The sequence below is a fragment of the Globicephala melas genome, chromosome 14 (genome assembly GCF_963455315.2).
Source record: "Globicephala melas chromosome 14, mGloMel1.2, whole genome shotgun sequence".
Classification (NCBI taxonomy): Eukaryota; Metazoa; Chordata; class Mammalia; order Artiodactyla; family Delphinidae; genus Globicephala; species Globicephala melas.
In genome coordinates, this window is record NC_083327.1 from 26,375,554 (window position 1) to 26,393,481 (window position 17,928).

The following is a 17,928-nucleotide window of genomic DNA, read 5'->3' on the forward strand; positions in this document are numbered from 1 at the left end:
GGAAAGAGAATTGTATAAAGCAATAGAAATGCATAGTAAACTTTTGGAAAAAATAAGCAAAAAGTGAGGTAGAGGGAAGCATAAAATTTCACATATTAACAGTGAGGCCAGGGATATATGGATAAAGATGATGGGTTGAACATACCCATTAATTTTTGCTTTGGACTAAAAGGAGAGAAAAGGATTTTCAAAGAGTCATAAACCTACAAGGATAAAGAAAACAGTGAAAGATAAAATAGCAACTAAGTTTTTGGAATCTGGAATGATGAAAGATGCATGTGACTGACAGCATGTCAAAGAGAGCTGAATCCTATGCTGGCAGTGGGGAAAGTTGAGTAATACAATTTACACAACAGAACCACAAAAAGATGCAGAGATTGGCCACACTGGATGCTTCCTAAAATGGGGAAAAAGGCAGAGAGAAAAACAAGAGAATTTTATGAAAAAATGTTGAAGCAGTAAGAATCCCTCTCTGTCCACCCATCCAGCTCTGTGAATGCCTGTGCTGCTGGACACTCTAAGGCACAGCCCAGATGCTCCCTTATGAATGACCTGTGACCCCACTGCTGTGACAGCTGCCTCAGACAGATTTCAGTGTAAATTCCCTCGAGGATTACCTCAGTTTACAGAAGGCCATCTAATCCAAGGTCTCATCCCTACTTGGGGTGGCCAACATCTAAAGACTAACCAACACGAGAGAGGTTCAGACCAGATAAAGGCCTAAGTATTTAAGCTCAAGTAGGGACAACTTTGAAGAGCTGTTCTCATTCCAGAGTTCTCGGTAGGGTCAGCCAAGTGTTTTGGGGACTACATCGCAGCTTGATGTTTCCCCCTGTAAGAATATAATTTCTTCACTTTTTGTTTTCAGGTATTGAACCTGTGGAGCGGCCTTTAAAAACATCATACACACAAATCCGATCTTAGAGTCTCCTTCCCCAACATCAAACCTACAACAATGACTCTTCCTAATCTCCAAAGAATACTAGCGACTTATTCTTAAGAGTTTGTAAAAGCAAAGGGCCTTTTCTTGAAAGGGGAAGAATAATAGGGAGAGTTGAGGGCAAAGAATTCTATACTTAATAAAAGTCAAATAAGTGAATATTTATACGCAAAGACAGGAGAGATACAAGCCTTCTTCCTTCCAAGATTACCCTTAGGGTAGTCAGGTAGAGCCTTCTCTGGAGAATCTGAAAAGCCTAACAGGAAAGAAATAAATATGCCTATATTAATATTAGATTGCCCAACCAGATCACCTTACAGTAAAGCCCAAAGATGAGTGTCATGACAGCAAAGAGCTTATAATTAGCTCTCTCAAAGATTTAGAAGAATATCAGAGATAAACAAGTGTATATAGAAACCTTCTAACATGATAAATACCAGGATGGAGATATAGTAAATCAAACTGGAGAAATCAGAAACTAAGAATTAGGAAAATAAAATCATTAATATTCTCAGAAAGAAAAGAGAAGGTATTATATATATATGTATATATATATGTGTATATGTGTGTGTGTGTGTATATATATATTATATATATATATAATATATATATATATATAAAGATCAGGAAGCTATAAAAAAGAAAACATAAAGGAAGAGATTCTGGAAATTAAAAAAAAAATGTTAGCCTGAAAGAAAAACTCATGAAAAGTTAAAGAAGAGCTGAGGCTACTTTTCTGAAAATACATCAGAAAGGCAAAGATATGGAAAATAAGATAGAAGTTTTAAGAAATTAAATTCCAACATACAAATTCATGAAATTCCGAAAAAATGGAAGTGAGAAAAAAGAGGAAATTATTAATAAAGTATTCAAGAAAAACTTTCAGGTTCCAAATTAAAAGATCCAACAGAGTGCCAGCAAAGTAGATGAAAACAGACCCAAGCCAACGTGTGTTATTATAAAGAAGAAAAGCGGAAATTCTATAATGTCCTTGGAATGGGATGGAGTACAGTATATAAAGAATGAATTTCTCAGAGCAACCTTGGAAGCTTGGAGACAGTGGAGCAATAAAACATGATAACGCCAATGAGAAAATCAGCAAAATTTCACTAGACACATGACCAATTCCTTCAATAAATCAATGCTGTAAGGGTGGGGATAGCAGGAGCATTGTTAGCTATCAAAAGAAATTTAGAAGACAGTACCAACAAAATACAAAATATGGATCATGTGTACCTTCTTTGCTTGGATGTTTATTCTCACCAGCCAACTTAAAAAAATATATATAGTGGGAAGACTAAACGTGACCTAGTTATTAAATATATATTAAAGAAATGTTTAATTTGCTGGTTTTATGTTGTTATTGTGGTTTTAGTTTTAAAAATAGCTCTTATCTGGTATAGATACATACTGAAATATCTATAATTGACATTGTAATGTGGGGAATTTGCTTTAAATTTTCCTATCAGAAAGCAAGTTTATTTAAAGAAATAATGGTGATATCATTAAATTGCTAGAAACCCAGAATCTCAGACTCAGGTAAATGGGCAGGCACCTAAGAAGGTTATGTGTTTGGAACTGCTGTCCAATCACACCCCAGATCTTTCCCAGAGAGGACACTGCTATAATGGCCACTGGACACTAGCATCTCCAGGTCTTCCTCCAGCATAGCTGGTGCTGATACTAGCTGTCCTCACTAACCCTGCTGTTTTAAGATGTGCTTGGTATCACAATGCAGCCCAGGCCCTGGTTCTTGTGTCATTAGCCTCAATTCAAAATGAGAGTGACTGATGGGCCAAGCATGGGTTACACACCTATACACTGGCTGCAAAGAAGTCTGATAAAGCCTTCCACCAAGATTGATAAAAAAGACATAAAAGGAATTCAAGAAGTTTTTAAATATTGGGCAACCAAAACATATACACATTTGTATGCTAAGTTTTTTCCAACTAATGCGTAAAAAGCACATATCTTTTTTAATTGTAAGACTCAAGATCTTACAATCAGTAATGATTTAGGTCTATCAGTGCCCACTTTCTCAGTAAAGGGAGGATAATTTTGAAAAAAAAAAGATGTCTTCTTAGTGTCTCAAAGTATATTTCACATTAGGTACTGTTAAGTGAGTGTCAGGAGTAAAGACAGGAGAATAACTAAGATGATACTTTTCTAATAAATAACATATCCATGCTTATCCAGCACTGTAAATATTCTCTCTCTCACTGGTAAGAGCATTTGCTTCAGATATTTGTAGGCTAAACAGTGGACAAAAGATTAAAAGAGATGTACAATATACCACGCGTATTCAGCTAAACACTAAATCAACTATCTGAGAACTGTATACTGCATCAAATTCTGCAGGCTGACCTGAGGTTAGGAAGCTGACAGCTTGCCCCCTACAGAGCCAAGTTACCCTAGGTAAGAAACATACACTTTCATGAGAGTTCATAAGAAACATATACATATGAGAGTTTCAGCTCTTGTAGGTCCTTAAAATATTATATTTTTAAAAACTATTAGAATAACTAAGAGATTCAAGTCCGTAAAGATTAAATAAATTACATGAAGGTTTTCATGCACTGCCAGGTACTACAGCTACTTCAGAATATAACTCCCAATTTGTCAATTCCATGCAAACCCTGGGCTCTTTCCTTGCAATAGGAGCCACGAAGGAATTTTCAAATTTTCTTTCTCCTTTAGACTGTGGCTTAAGTTATATCTAGTGGTCACAGTACATAATGTACATACACATTGTTCTGCTTAAGTTTAAATAAGCAATGTTGTGTTCAAATATAAGCATTTATTAATACTTCATGTAGGAAAAAAGGTGTTATAATGTAGTACATTAGTGATGTAAAATAGTAATTCATCAAAGACAAAAATATGATTTTCTACTATTCCAAGAAAGTTAGTAACAAAAAATATGTATTTGAAATATCAACTGGCATAAAAATTAAAACTCAATGCTAGAAATTAGCATTTGAGAATTTTTTAAAATAATAGCCAAATTATATTGAATTCTATAAAAGTCACTTTAATACTTTCAGTATTTCGTGTTATATTGGACCTGAACTTATTTTAGATTACTGAATCATGTAAGTTGTAATTCACTTTTTAGTTTCTGATTTCTATTAGTTTATAAAAGGATTTTACATTTGCATTTAAATAGGAAGGAAACGTGATAAAGATTTCAATTAAAAGGCTGTCTGTTTGGGTTAATTCATTTTTAATAGGAACGGTAAATATTTTTCCGTTGATATAGCTCTTACCGCAAGATCAGTTCATCGTTCTTTTTTATCTAGTTATGTCAGGTGCTGCTTAATAAAGAACATTATGTCAGCTCCTGCTATTTAAGAGGCATTTCTCATTTCTTCATTGATTTCTGAGAAACCAAAGCAGATTTCTGAATAGTACTTGAGAAGACTGATGACAACAGGTCGCTGCACTAGTACAAGAGTTTTAACCCAGATATATGCATATGAATATGTATATTAATATGTGTGTTCAAACAAGTGTATACATAGACCTATATACATATGGAATAGATTTTCATTCTAAAGTCACTGATGCTAGCTTTGATGAGAAGGAAAAAAACACTTATCTTGAAAGTTTGGCTAAGTCTTCAGAGTTCCATGTACTTTATTGGAATAGGCTGTCTTCTCTATAAAATTAATGACCATCCTTTAATTAGTCTTTATATATATTATCTGCTTTTAAAGTGGAGGGAGGTTCTGTAATGATAATACCAATCTTAGTCTGATGCTTTATAAACTTTTTTTTACTTCAGTTCTTTGAAATTTGGTCACTTATCTGTTGTTTGGTTTTAGGGGTTTTTTGGTTGTTTGGTATGTCCCTAGATTCTAAGTAAATTCAGTTAATCATGTGGGATCTACTTGAAATATTCTTTTTTAAAAAATAATTTATACACATTTACCATGTTCTAAGGTGTTTGTTTTTTATTTTGTTTTGTTTGTAACTACAATAACTTGCAATGTTTGTTTATTTACATAGTGTCTAAGAAAATAGCTTTCTCATTAATTTCAAAAACCCTAAAACTGTACTGGAGATTATTTTGGGGGGGAAGGAATATAGGCATTTAAATAAAGAATTGAAACATTTTATTAGTATATTCTGGCTTCCTGCTAGCAGAACATCACACTAGTGAGTAAATGGATTAAGTTTCCTGTAATGCCAGCTAGGAGATATCTTGACAGTTGTGTTTTTAATTCTCAGGTGTCTAGTTAAGAAAAACACAGGAGTCCAATTCAACCTTTAAAAATGTTATCTTCTGACTAGAAAGATTACTGCTTTGAGATGCAATGGGATTTTCCACAGCAAACTTAGCAGAGGATTAAGCTTTTCATTACTCTCTGAATGAAGAATGAACAAGTGGTGTAAAAAGAGGATATTTCTAGAGAAAATGACTGTATAAATTATGATTTATTCCTCTATTTCTACAAAAAAATTCACAAAGAAAGAAGGTGACAGTTGGATTACAGAAAGGTTCATATCATCTCGAGAAACTGCTCCTTACCCCCAAAAAATATTTAGAGGATTTCAAGTGCTAAAATACTTTCTACTTTATCTCAACTTATTTTCAGCTGTTTTATTCCATTTTTCTGTTATCATTAGAATCTATTTTCCCCACAGTATGTCTGTATTTTTAGGCAGTCTCTAAATTGACTGCTTCATAGTTGATTTTTTTCCAGCCATAATTAACCACTGATCACAGCTGAATTGATTAGACTGACTGTGGAGTAATTCAAATCAGATAAGATGGTTGAGCTCACCAAACAAACCATGCCATGGTACAGTAATTGTGTTCATATAACTACAACCCAATCCACTGCGGTAAGTTAGACATGTTAGGAACACAAACTCTAAGAGCTTCCCATAATATAGTTTAAAGTTTTAGTTTATTAGAACTTATTTTCTTAGATTTTTAACTCTAATTTAGCTGTCTGAATCATTAAATAGATTTCTGTGCAGAGATAATAAGCTTTAGAAAATATAAAGATAATTTGAAATTGAAAATGAATGAATCAAATTCAGCATGAACAACTTCAAACAACTTTGTTTAGTGTAGGTAAAAAAAGTGCTCAACTGATGAATCTCCAGGACTTCTCACAAATTCCATTTAATATCTTACTAGTGTCTCTGCAAAGCCAAAAAGTAGTACTTGCTGGAAATTTCCAAATTTAAGAAAACCTGAATCAGAATGTTCTCCATCGTTTCTGCCAGAACCTGAAAGTTCTGAAAGTTCAAGACTTGTTTACACATGCATTCACTCGTGCATGCACGCACACACACGATATTACAAGAGCAAAAGTATGCACTAAATCTAATACTATTTAAAATGTATTATAAATAATCTATATTACAAACAGATCTATGTTCACAATTTGTCATGGAATTCATACAAAGTGTAGCTTTGTTTTTTATTTAAGTTACATTTCCTGTCTCTCTACATGTGTAAAAGGCCTATGACAACACATTTAACATCTACCATTTTAATGGCTATTTGTAGACACTTCAGATAAACAGCTAATAAACCATCAAGCAAGACTATATTTTGGTGAAAATCATCAAGTTATTTTTATTTATTTATTTATCTTTGCGGTACGTGGCCCTCTCACTGTTGTGGCCTCTCCTGTTGAGAAGCACAGGCTCCGGACGCGCAAGCCCAGCGGCCATGGCTCACGCGTCCAGCCGCTCCGCGGCATGTGGGATCTTCGCGGACTGGAGCACGAACCCGTGTCCCCTGCATCGGCAGGCGGACTCTCAACCACTGCGCCACCAGGGAAGCCCTAGCAAGTTATTTAAATGAATGTACTAAACTGGTTATTCTGACAATAGTTAAAAATGAGAAATTGTTCATATAGTTTTATAGTTATTATCCGGAACACCATCAATTTACATCTTTTTACCTTATACTTTTATAATTATTTAAAAATGGCACTGTTTTGGTCAAAAACAATCATAACTTTTCAAGTTTCAATAAATCTACCTGTTTATTTCCTAGCAATCATTACCAATTGAGTATAGCTGGGACATTTTTAAACTATTTAAAATAAAAAACAGATTTACTCCTCTAACCTAATGTTAAACCAGCAGCTGCTCAAGTAAGTCTACTGTTTGGGGATTCTGTTGGTTTTATCACTAGTAAACATCATTATTATCATAATTATTATTTCTACAATTAACAATATTGAAGAATCATGCATATCACACAGCATTTTGAAGAAGGGATACTGCTGCTGTACGCGTCAATGATAAATGGCTGGTGGCAAATTACAGATGTTTTCAAGTTCAGTTTAATAAGAAAATTCCACATTATTTATTACATTATTAAACAAATAAACATGTAATCTCACTTTTATTACTTTTTATTTTCTCATCTTATTCATTGATTTACTAAAATTTAAAGGCTACGAAAAGAGGCAAATGGTGTAGCAAATATGGAACATCATTAGTATGTTAAGAGATTTTTTTCTTTCGGAAATTTTTTTTTTCTGCTTTACTAAGAATTACTTCCTCGTTAAATCTTCAATTGAGAGCAAAGGTATTGTCTATATAACTGTAAGAAAATATATTTGAAATGACATTTTTCAGGAACAATTCTTTCATTAATGTTATAAAACTGTTATTTTTAAGGTTTTCTGAATTTTTACTTGCTAGTTTTCTTTTTTTCAGGCAGAGATTATTCATGTTAAGCACTGATGAATGGAAATTATAAAGAATTAAAGAAAAATATACTTTTAGTAGACTTTTTTGAAGTCTCTGAATGCTTACATATTGAACAATAATTTTGTTAACTCATAGGAGACATATAATAAGAGTGTCACTTTGATACAGTGAGACATTGACAAAAACCTTGTTAGAATTTGTAGCCTACATTGGAAAAAATTAAAATATTGATAAAATTTAGTTCAAAATTTAAAAATATAAAATTTAATTATATACATTACATACATACACACATATACAAGAAATTAAGTTGGCATTGAGCCCAAATGACTTAATTCCTGAACGCTGCTCTATTTTGTGAAATTACAAGTAACAAGCCACATTTTATTAGAGTTTTATAGATTTCAAATGATTTACTTTATAATTCAGAAATTACTACAAATCTATAAAGTTGGTTTGGTCTCTATTTTATACATGATGAAACAGTCCAGAAAGTTAACTGACATTCATACCAAAAGTTATACCATTCAATTAGTGGTGGATTCAAACTCAGATTTTCGAATTCCCAGGTTGTTACTTTAGAAATAATTAAGAATTATCTTATAAAAATCCATTAAAATCTATAGTGTTTTATTTTTATAAAACTATATTTATGAATATATATACATATAGAGGTATCTAAACACAGTGCTAACTTCTATTACATGATTATAATTCATAATAATGGATAAATTGGTAACAAAGAGTCTAAAATGCAACAAGGGATATAAAGAAAATATGAAAATTGAAGCCAAAATAATTCAAACTAATATGCTTATCATGACTCTGTTGTAATATAATGAAAATTTTCAAAATCATGCTAACAGCCAGTATGAACCTGGTCTTTAGGATTTCAGGGGGATCTTTGCCTAAACTTTAAGTAGCATTAGTCAGTCAAAGGTCATTTATATTTAGTTTAACCCTAGTCAAACTATCTCCTAATAGACTTTTTAAATTTCAAAACTCTAATTAATGTTCTCTTAAACTACAGATGTCTTTATGAATAGGATTATGGGGAGGAATATACTCTTGCTGTTTTGAAAGTGGAGTTAAGCACGTGTCTCTGGGACTGATGTAGAAATATCAAACAGAACCACTGATAAACCTCATCCTTTTATAGCAATCTCAATATAATAAATAAGTGTGAAAAAAATTACCTTTAATGCTTATACACAGACCAATGAGGATGCAGTCAGTTTAAACTGATCAGAATTATGTTTCAGGAGTGTCATATACTTTAAAGCACAAAGTTCCACTTTTTTGTTTCACTTAAAAGCATTTGTGTTTATTTCCATTATATTCGAACATTAACGATATGGAATCCTGCTAAATATTCAGAAGGTAAAGATTTAAGGCAATGACTGACTTCAGTTTAGCAGATGAAACTTTTTTTAAAAGCTACTCAATTTATATCTGAAACTGACAGCTAGGATAGAGACATAGGAAAAATAAATTGAAGATTACTATGTTGAGTTATTATACAATAAAAAATATAATCATCTAGTGAGAATAACAGAAGCCAAAATGAGTTGAAATATGTCTTCTATGTGTGGAAAAATGACTATACTTTATTTACTTAAGATCTATATGTTGTCTTGGCTGCAACCAATATCACTTGCTTTTAGAAATAATGGCCTTTTTGATATTTTATTGTAGAAGTTATGAATCCAGTTTCTTGTACAATATAATGCCTATGGTTCTCCATACATTAAATAAGAAAATTATGCTCTCCTAAAACATAGATTTACAAATGAAATAATAAAATATCAAACATTTTGAATTTACTCCTCTAAGTTAAAAAAAATGAATCTACATCTCTAATACACGAATATTTATTTAATATTGATTTAGTTATTAATGCATAATTCTGTATTAATAGTATAGAAAGAGAAATGAAGTAAGCATATTGAAATAGAATAATTAGAAATAAAATTATAATACTGTCATCCTGCTCCCTATGGATCACCCTGCACACCTACTGGGAAGTGCATGACCACCTACTCTGGAGACCCTGGTGTAAAGTAAAAACATGTGTTTCCTAATGTCAAGGTGTAACTCAAAGGGAACCTGGGTCAGGACCAAAGTAGTCTACTCTGAGGAGTAATATCCTAAAGTGATATCAGGGTTCCGAAAAGGAGAGTTAACTCTCCTTCACCCTCTAGAAGGGCAGCGTTGTTGAATTGACTGTTAAGGTGGATACAGTGGGTTCTCTAGTGTCCTATAAACGTAGCCACCATCCCCGATTCCAGTGCTCTCATTCTATGGTCAACAATCCTCTCATTGGTAAGCTTACACCTGTATAACACACATTTTAATCGTTAGCCTAAAAAACAACCACCACCACTCTTGGGTAAATGTACCACAAAATAAGAATAACTGCATGAGCATAATGATTCCCTTAATATGATATAATAGCTATCAGTAAAAAAGTTAAAATTTCAATTATATATTTGATTTATTTAGCTAAAGAACATAGTCTCTATTAGGTTAGATTCATTTCAAAGTCTTAGCCAAAGCCTGAGTCCCTACTAGGGCACCCTTAGGGTAAATTCCTAATTAAAATAAACATTATAAGATCATAAAGTCATCTCAGATTTCCATTGAGTAGCTCAGTGTATGTGTCCTAATCAGTATTTTTGAACTTTAATACACATTTGATTCTGATTTGGTATTCTGATTTTCTGAAAAGATCCCAGATGGCATAAACATTGTTGGACAATGAATCACAGTTTGAGTAACAAAGTCCTAAGCAATGTTTACCAGCAGCTGTTGCATCTGGACTATGTAGACAGGTGTACATGCTATGGCATTTTATTATCCAGAAAAGGTAGAAATGGTAGAATTTACATATGGATTAATGTCTCATCATAAAATTGAGAAATTGATTAAGTGTAAACCCCAGTCTCGGTGAAATCTTATTAGAAATTGATCAAATTAATATCTGTAGTAGGGACCATGAGAAATAAGATGATTTTAGTAAGCACCCACTGTAGTATAATATGTCTGTGACTTTTTTGTTGTTGTTTAGCTAATTTCAATCATCAGAATAAAAATGATAGGTTAGACCTTCTTTTTGAAAACAGAGAGTACATAAGTTATCAAGGAAAAGAAGAAACTTTGGGCAACTTATAGAATTTTAGTTTCTCTATCACTAGCCTAGCAACTCATCAAAATATTTTAAACAGATTTAATCATTTTACTTCACTAATTGTGTATATTGCTTAGTTTTATTTTCATTTTGAATTACATGAGGATCTCTGCAGCTGTTAGAGATGTATAGCTATTTATAATTAGAACAATATTCAGAAATCAGGAATCATTTATTAACTATCCTCTACAACGGAGGTTGGCAAATTATGGTCCATTGGCCCAATCCAGCCTGCAGACTGAAATCTGATTTTATAATAAAAGTTTCACTGGGATACAGCCATGCCCATTTATTTACATTTTGTCTATGATTGCTTTCCCACAATGGCGGAGTTGAATCATTACAACAGAAACCATCTGACCTGCAAAACCTAAAATATTTACCTATCTGGCCCTTTACAAAAAAGGTTTGCTGACCTCTGCTCCAAACTCATAAAAAACATTATTAAATAATAAAATATATCTATTAACTTATTCTAAAACACTCCCTATGTATGAGAAAACAATCCTAGAGATAATAATATGTGTAATTACAACGGTTATTCAGTGTGAGGCCCTAGTCTAAGTCCCTATGCAAATCTGTGTTTCTTGAGGATTATATCCTGATATTATGTATTTCGTTTTGTTCAGATCATGTTTTTTCTTTCCCTCTTATGAGTCTGCTTAAAAGAAAACTAACAGTTTCAACTACCTGCCACATTAAAAAAAAAGGTGAAGCACTTTAAGTACAAAAGAACATGATTCAATGGGACCACTATAGGTGTCACCCAGGAGAAAACGTATTTTGCGGTAATACAGCATGTTAGTGTTTCATTTGACAGAATAAGCCTATTGGTTGTAGTTTCAAATGGAACTTACTAGCTGAAACTTTGGTGCTAAGATAACAGAAGATAAAGTCCTTGACTCCAAGAGTTGCTTTGTTTTGGTCTGTTATATAATTTGCGCCAAGCTAGAAGGCCTAAAGTAGAAAACAAATCCATGATGTCTGGAAACTAAGATCTAGACTAACAGGAACCCCTTCAGCAGCCATACACTAAAATTAGCACATAGCATACGTCAGGGATCATGTGGAATTAGTACTATACAATAGCTATTGTAGCTATATTATTTCCTCATGTCTTCAATTTCCTTGTGTGTAAAAAGATAAGTCCAAACTAGGGCAGTTATTGGTAGCTCTGTCTATATATTAGAATTTTCTAGAAAGCTTTAAAATAACAATGATGCCTTGGACCTACTTGCAGCTAATTAAATAAAAAAAAAGTTTGGGTAGGTTTAAAGTGAGCTAGGGTTTAGAATTATCAGGCTGAATTATAGATGATGTCCAATTTTTCAGAAATGATGCCAAATGTATGAAAACACTGCTCCTCTGATTTTTACCTGGGATGCTGAGAGCAAACAATGGCAGGAGTTAAGCTGTAAGAAAAGTCTCAGAGCGTACCCACTGTCCTTTGCCTTTGGTTTTAACATAGACAAGAGATTAACACACACATTGTGGTTACATCAAATAGAACATTAGGGCAGAGGTTATATGGGCAATTTCACAGACATGTTTGTTCAGCAGAATGAATGTGAATGGGTATTTTTTGTTCTGTTTTGTTTCTACTCAACATTTAAACTAATAGATTTTATTTAAAAAAAATTCCAGATCTCCAATTTCTCTTGAAAAATCTACTAACACCAGATCTGAATTTCCACGTGACAAGAGCTGTCAAGATCTGAATAGCGGCTGCTATTGTTTAGAAGGGACATAAACTGTCCAAATCAACAGTTTCCATCATTGTTTTTCACCCTCATGACATTGCAGTGGAGTGTCACTTGGTATTTACTGTCCTCATTCTGATGCTTTTCTTATAGTTTAGAAATAGTATCTGTACCTACGTCTCTGTCAAAAGAGGAAAAACAAAAGACAGACCCATAGACTGCAGATTTCAACAAAAATGTGAATAAACCTATTTGTTGTGGCCTATCTTACTCTTGTACATTACTTACAAGTATATGATAGGCATTTGAATTTGTAACCCAGTCTAGGGTGAAAAATGTATTCTTGTTCTTATCTCTTGCTGAGACATTTTCCAATATTTCTTTGCTCTGAGATTAACAGCTTTCCCTAATGACAAATTCAGAACAGTGATGCCCACCAAATACTTAGGATAGCAAACTAAGCTTTCTAAAGACTGTGTATGTGCACGCACTTGTGTGTTGAGAATTTGAAACAAGCCTTAAGAAATCACTATGCCTTTACTCAGTCATCTCTCTCAATACCTTGTGCTACCCTTTAAATGATTTGGAAAATGAGGGTCCAAAGAAAAGTAACTAGCTCAAGGTCATGCAGTTATTACCTTAGGTAACTTGGTATAGTACTGTGGGTCATGCCAATTCACATCCTCTTAAATTCTGCTGCCCCCATATTTTAAGAGGCTAAGTGTTTCCCCAAGTTCAAACAGATGGAATAGTCTCAAAATTGATGTACTATTGCTTGGTATCAATATGTTCAAATCAATATGTTAAAGTCCTCTTTACTTTAAATTTAAACACCCATGTATTTACTATTTTACAAGTCAGTAGTTTCCTGGTTACCTTGAGGGGGCCAGGATCACTTCGGAAGACTTGGGATTCATAACCTGCCTTTGAACCTCAATGATACTTTTCCCCTTCTTTTGAGACACTTAACATATGGTATTATATTATCTTCATAATTACTTTGTCTCCCTTCACACAATTTTAAGAGTAAGTTTCTTGAGGACATATTTTTATTATTTTTATGCCTGCTATGCCTTTCATAGTGTCTTAAAGAGCACCAAATTTAATTGAATATTGAATCTGCTTAACAACAGTAGTTGGAGTCTGTGAGCTCTCTGAAGGCTACTCAACAGAGTGAAACATTGAAAGCCTTGCATACGACATGGTGGTGAGAGGACTCTCATTTATAAACTGGCAGGAATCAAGGCCTCCACGTTTGTTTTGTTTTGGTTGCTGCACATTTTTCCTAATTAGACATGAGACTGCCTGAACTACTCCAGGTACTATGGGCTGAGTGGTTTTGATGGGACTATGTAAATTTTGCAGGGATAAGAGCCTAACTAAGATTTGAGCTCAGTAACAGAATGAGAAGAAAGGTCTGGTTACTGACATAGTTTCCAATGGAGCTTACCATGTTTCCTTCACAAGCAGGCAATGAGCAATGGTGAATTTTAAAATTCAGTTACATCTCATTTTTGATAGTTTACAGAATACACTCCTCAGCCTGCTGTATTACAAAGTCTTTATTTATCAGCTATTAGTTGGCTTTAGTTTTCAAACTGCAAGAAAACGAATGTTTCTAGTTCAATTCTTAAACTCCATACATAACAGCAAAAGAGCTAGGACATTTATCTTGCCCTGCAGTTATAGAAATAGAATCTAGATGCTGCTCAAAAGATCCTTAGCAAAAGTAAAGTGAAACAATTATCTGATGGAGGTCAGGGTGGGAGAAGATACTATTTGATTATCATTTCATCCCTAGGTTATAATCAGACTTGGAATTTTGGCTGCAGAATGTGGACGTAGCCTGGCTTTGTGCTATGATCTCTAGCAAGTTTCTGAACACTTGCAATCTGTTCATAAGAATCTTTTCCTGAGGCTCAGAATTAAGAACATCTCAAAAAGGGAAATAGTTGCAAGGTGGTGTCGCTCTTATTTGACTCACTTCTAAACATTTGGTATTATAGCCTATAGGAGTCTACCTTCTAAAGAGCATGCATTCGTGGTTTGCTTTTGTAATCTCAGTTTAGATCCCTCAAGGTCTCAGCATGTTGGCAATTCCCTGCAAGACAGTATCAACAGGGGACAAAATGAAGTAAAGAGGATTGTATCGGACAAAGCTCCTTAAATAAGTTGTTCAATTGACGGGAGAGGCTTTCCCAGGGTGATTAATTCGAATGACCTAAACTAGTTGATGTGGACTTATAAATGAATCTTGCCTCATTATTTTCCTGAAGAAAAAATTTCCTACTCAGAAATGAATTCTGGAGAAAGACGTATTTTGTAAAAGTTTAAACATCTGAAGTTCTATGTTATGGAATAATTTTACCTAAAGGCAGTTGTTTTCAAAATTAAGGGCACAGGAGAATATCCAGTGTGCTTCTTCTATCATGCTGATTTCCTGCATCCAACCATGGAGATTCTGATTTTGTAGTTTCTGGGTTGCAGCCTGGGAAATTGGATTTTTAACAAGCCCTTCAGGTATTCATGATACAGATAACTTAGGGTTACAAAATTTAAAAGGAAATTTCAAGAAATGATGGAAATGTGGTCTCTAATTGAGCCTTTCCCCTACTTACCTTCATAGGCTAACCTTTGATCAGAGAGTTGGAACAGATGTTACTTTAGCTAGAGAACCAGAAGAACGTCAGCTAATGTTCTTACAGAAAAATGAAAGAACTAGAGATCCTTGGTTGGAAGTTGCCTTGGAAAGTAGCCTTCACATAGCTAAAGGGAAAATTACCAAACTATTTGCTTGTATCACTATCCATGATTTGTTCCAGACATTGTTTTCAAGCAAGTATAAATTTTTTCTTACTCTATTAAAAAAACAATTATCTGTTAAACTGCTCTCTCAATCACACTTTAGGAGGCATGTAAACTTATTTGTAATTAAAAGTACTGATTTTAAAAAGTCTAAATCACACTTAGATTTAGGTTTAGTGGTAAATCATAGATATATGTTCAGTTTGCCTTTCTCAAAGTTTGCATTTCTGATCCTATCTAAGATTCTTAGACATTTGTAGTAAGCTTACAGAAAATAAATCATGAATAAAGTATAATACCTTGAAATTAATTTTAATAAGGAAGGCCTTCTAAATCCTACTGTATATGCCATATAGATTTCCAAGTTTTTTACATTATTTATTTTGGACTTCAATGACTAACATTTTTCTCTTCCTGACTCCGTTGATACTGTCTCTGTATCACTCTTTATAACTTTCCTTTGTCATATGTTAATACTTTATCTGTCTGCTCTGTATTGAACATGGGGTCTTCATGCTCAAAACTAATAATATCCCTTTGAGAAAATTCCACATTTCTAAATATCCAGTAATTATAACTCTAATTCCAATGCTAAATGGTATGAAGAGAGTAATATATGCTCATATAATTTTAAAACAAAAATTCAATCATTTGGGGGGAAAATTTAGTGTTTTAAATATTCAAGTTATCTATTTTTTCTTTCTTGCTAATGCTAGAATTAAAGTTAAAAAAATGTAAGATAAGAAGAGGTTGAACTATCAATTAAGTTAATGGCCATGATGGCTTTTTAAATGTGTTCACTTGGCTAGGCTAGAGTGCCTATTTATTCAAATACGTATTAATTGGGTATTGCTGAAAAGGGGTTTTTTCAGATTCAATTAAAGTCTCTAATCAGTTTCTAATGAAATTATTTTTCATTAGGGGAATTATTCTAGATAATCTGGTGGGCCTGCCTTCATCAGTTGGAAGACCTTGAAAGCAGGGCTGTAGCTTTCCCAAGAAAAAAGAACTTCCACTTGTGGATAATATCTTTGGTCAGCGCTAGTGGAGTGCTGTATTGTTCATTATCTTTCCTCCTGACTACCTGCTGTATTGATTTCTGATCTGCTTATCCAGCCCCACAATCACATAAGGCAATCCTTTGCAATAAATCTCAGAATATAAACCTTAATATAAATAATATGTCACTGTGTGTGTGCATGTGTATGCATGTGTCTGTGCAGAGCAGTACTGTTATCAGACTAGTAGGAAAAAATTCTTAGCAAAATTTTAGTACCATTAGACAATATAAAGTGGCTTTAGTTGGGAACAGCAGGTCAAGATCAATACCTATAAATAGAGCTTCTTATATGTATTTTAATTCATTTGTTAATTTACATTATTATTTTTCTAATCATGGGAATTCTAGGATAAACTCTTTATCCAGAATGCACATTGTTTTAGATTCAATAAGACTATAACTGAATAAAAAATTTAACTAACTGTTAAATACACCCCTTTTCCCACAGCAAACTGAGGAAGTCCTAGGGTATACTAAAATGACAGGAGCAGCATTTATGGTAAGGTTCATCTATGACTATTAATTTGTTTCTGATTGAACCACAATTAATATTACCTCCAAAAGTATAGATTCCATACAGATATTATTCAGCAACCAGTTTTTAGGAAAAATGAAAACTATTATAGTTAAAAATTTTAAATGGATAAAAATGGTATTATAAGGATCCTTGTACATATAAGTACCTCAGCTCTAGAGAATGACATATTTTCTGTAGTTCATAATCTCGCTGATGGTATGATATGAGGAAGTAATTGTTAATACTGTTTAACCTAAAGTAATTTATTAAGAAACATATTATTTCGCTGATTAGACTAACTACATTTTCCTTCATATAACTCAATAAATACCTTTACTGTATAGATTCCAGATACCTGAGAAGTATCCTTATAAGATATAAAAACTTTATTACTATTAAGGTCCTTCTGATTTTGTGTATTTATACAGGGGTATAATTGCCACACAATGTGCACATTAGAAAAAGGAGGGAGTTTGCCACTGAGAAATGGTATTGTACCCTATTTTGAAACTTAAAACTCTACTTACTAGTAATATCTAAAATGGCCTGATAATCATTTAATACTGATGTGCCCATAAAAGTACAGAGATCCCAAGAGGAATCACAGATAATGTTTTCCAACTCTAATGTGGCATACAAAATATTTTTATTACCATAACAATCATTGCAAATAGAAGTGCTGCTGCAATACAAGCTCAGCAAAAGAACCTTAATTGGCTGGCTGCTATGTTGCTAGACAATAAAATTGCTTTAGGAGAGACCTTCAAGATGGCGGTGAGTAAGTTATGGAGATCACCTTCCACCCCACAATTACATCAGAAATACATCTACATGTGGAACAACTCCTGAAGAACACCTACTGAACGCTGGCAGAAGACCTCAGACCTCCCAAAAAGCAAGAAACTCCCCATGTACCTGGGTAGGCCTAAAGAAATAAAAAAACAGAGACAGAAGAATAGGGATAGGACCCGCATCTCTGGGAGGGAGCTGTGAAGGAGGAAAAGTTTCCACACACGAGGGAGCACCTTCACTGGC